The sequence below is a fragment of the Sinocyclocheilus rhinocerous genome, unplaced genomic scaffold (genome assembly GCF_001515625.1).
Source record: "Sinocyclocheilus rhinocerous isolate Xijiao unplaced genomic scaffold, SAMN03320098_v1.1 scaffold2822, whole genome shotgun sequence".
Lineage (NCBI taxonomy): Eukaryota > Metazoa > Chordata > Actinopteri > Cypriniformes > Cyprinidae > Sinocyclocheilus > Sinocyclocheilus rhinocerous.
Window position 1 is genome coordinate 55,541 of NW_015645680.1, and position 2,857 is coordinate 58,397.

Below are 2,857 nucleotides of genomic sequence, written 5' to 3' on the forward strand. Positions count from 1 at the left end.
GATTTATGTATGCTATATGGGGGTTATTCATATGTGTAGCAGCAATATTTCTTACATGCTTACAGCAGCAAGTTGTGGATGTATTGGCAGTAGCAAGTCTCGGTACTTGCACTGCCGCAGCAGCAGCAGCGTAGCAGATCTATTCCGCCAAGACCAAATACATTAACATTGTCATGTACATTACCATGCCAATCCCTCTGAGAGTTGTCATGACAGAACTGCCACTATAAATCACAAGCCTTTAAATGAAACATCGAATGAAAAATCAGTTTTAGTCAGAGGTTCCCAAACAAAATAAATAATATAGCCTATACATTAAATAAAACAAATAAATAAAATATATAGGCTAACAGCACACTGAAACACTACAAAAATATGGGCAATTATAACTGACCGTCTCTATTGTAGTTTTTCCTTCGATCTCATTTTTTTTCATATTATGAGAAAGGAACACAAGTTTGTCAACGTTGTTGGGAAGAAGTGAGCTCCGTGTCTTATTCACAATGAACCTGGCCTTCGAGAAAATGCACTCTGATGGAGTAGATGTGGAAATAATGGAGTGCAGGCACTTAGCAGCTCTAGCAAGCTTGGGATACCGCTCCTCATTTTTTTTGCCACCATGTCAGTGGCCCAGAATCAACCTTTGTTTTGTACTCCAAGTACATTTTTCATTTCATCCATCCATCCTTCATTGCATGACAGTACCCCAGCATGGGTTATCAGAAAGTAGTTCTGCGCACAGCACCATATTAGCAGCATTGTTGTGTACGACTGCTACCCTCTTTTCTCCGCTCTGATATGTTGGCAGCTGTGTGGCTCACCTCCAACACTGTTGTTTCCAACACAAATTAATGCAGTCGCCAGTCTTCAGAAATAAAGTGTGCAGTGACGGTCATGTAAGCTTCCATCTGGCTAGAGGTCCATATGTCGGTTGTGAAGCTGAGTGCTGTACAACTTTTAATTTCCTCGAGGACGAATTCTTTCGTTGTGTTGAACTTGCTTGTTATGGCGTGCATGACTGTTTCATGTTTGGGAACACTGTAGCTGGACTCAAGGAATTGAATCATTTGTTTGAAACCCTCACTGCTGATGATGTTGACTGGTCTCATGTCAAGTGCAATGAAGTCTGCTATTTTGTCCGTAATGTCTCTTTTTCGTTTCTCGGTAAGACAGGGTTTCATGTCAAGAGTTTACTGAGTCAGGGTCGGCTGCGAAGTTGAAGCTGACGACGTGTCATCTTCGCAGTATAGCGGATGAACCTAGAGAAATGCACGTTAAGTTAAACATTTAACTTTCACTCTCTGTCTGCACAAATACTTGGATACGCGCCTAACTTATATGCGCATATTACCATTAAAATGAGTGGCTATGTTAAGTGGCTAACGTTAGCCTACTAGTCTACTTACATGTTTTAAATGATAAGTCATGTTCGATGTTGACGAATGGTATACAAATGTTTGCCTGCAGAGTTTGCAGACAACTTTTTTGGGGTCATCACTTATCCTTTCAAAATGATCCCACACTTTCGATTTTCTTCCCGACATGATTATTAGCAGGTGGATTTGCCAGGCCCACTGTGTTAACGAGCTCTTCATCGCTAGAACTCTCCAAATCAGCTGGACCGTCTGGGGATGGAGTCTCCATTCTCTGGGGAGTGCAGCTCATGACAGCTCATTTGCCTTACGGTTGTGCAGACCTGGAATATGAATGGCACAAAGGGACCTCAGATGCTTCTGACTCCAGAGGAGGAGGTGGCGGGCGAGTTGCGACATGCGACTGGAGTGTAGATCACCTTGTCGGTTGATGTATGAAACGGTCGCAGTGTTGTCCGTTGCGGACCAGCACATGCTTGCAATATACAGTCAGTAATAATCTTTTCTTAGAAATCCCTTACAACCCAATGCAGAGTTGTGATTCAAGGCTGAGAACCTCCGGTTTAGAGTTTAAACATACCATGAACAACAATATAAGAAACATGTTCTCCCAAGGCAAATTAAAAAGTAAAGAAGTACAGATGTCCAGAGAGGAATATTAATATCCCAGCAATAATTTGTTAATTCTCTTGAGATTTAGACCCAGACATAAACTACACTTAATGGTAAGCACCAATTCACAGTAAAATATAGGTTTGAAAATGTCTGTTGGTTTGGATTCTCAAGATATGTTGCCTACTTATTCTAGCAAGATTTCTGTGGAAGACTAGCTGATGTTTAGGCACATCTTCCTCTGCAATGCTGATTTTTGTGTGCAATAGCCACAAACATGCAATAGCCACAAACATTTCTGTTAGAGTCTTCATCCATTTTCATAAGCCAAGAGAACCACAAACAGACATGCAAAAGGCCCGAACAAGCAAGCTTTTCACACTTCTTTGCTCACTATGAAGTGTCTGCCTCACTAATACTATCCATCAATGTGCACACAGACAAGCACACAGCAAGCAAGGACAGGACATGATTGGAAATTAGTCTCTCTAATGCTTCATGCATAAAAGTCAAAACAGGTGGTAGTTACTTCTGCTGTTTATTATTATTATTATTATTATTATTATTGTTGTTGTTGTTGTTTCTGTTATTGTTATTATTATTATTATTATTATTGTTGTTGTTGTTGTTGTTGTGAATATGAATGGCACAAAGGGACCTCAGATGCTTCTGACTCCAGAGGAGGAGGTGGCGGGCGAGTTGCGACATGCGACTGGAGTGTAGATCACCTTGTCGGTTGATGTATGAAACGGTCGCAGTGTTGTCCGTTGCGGACCAGCACATGCTTGCCTCGTAAGCGCTCTCTGAGACGGTTCAAGGCAACTCTAGGCAGTTGATGTGGCAGTGCAGTTGGGGGCCCGTCCAAACCCCCG

At 41.8% G+C, this 2,857-nt stretch overlaps 1 protein-coding gene across 1 annotated transcript in view; it reads right to left on the bottom strand.

Moving 5' to 3' along the window:
- Positions 1–2,857, bottom strand: part of ccdc3b (coiled-coil domain containing 3b) — a 33,062-nt gene that overhangs the window by 6,577 nt on the left and 23,628 nt on the right. The window lies entirely within an intron of this gene.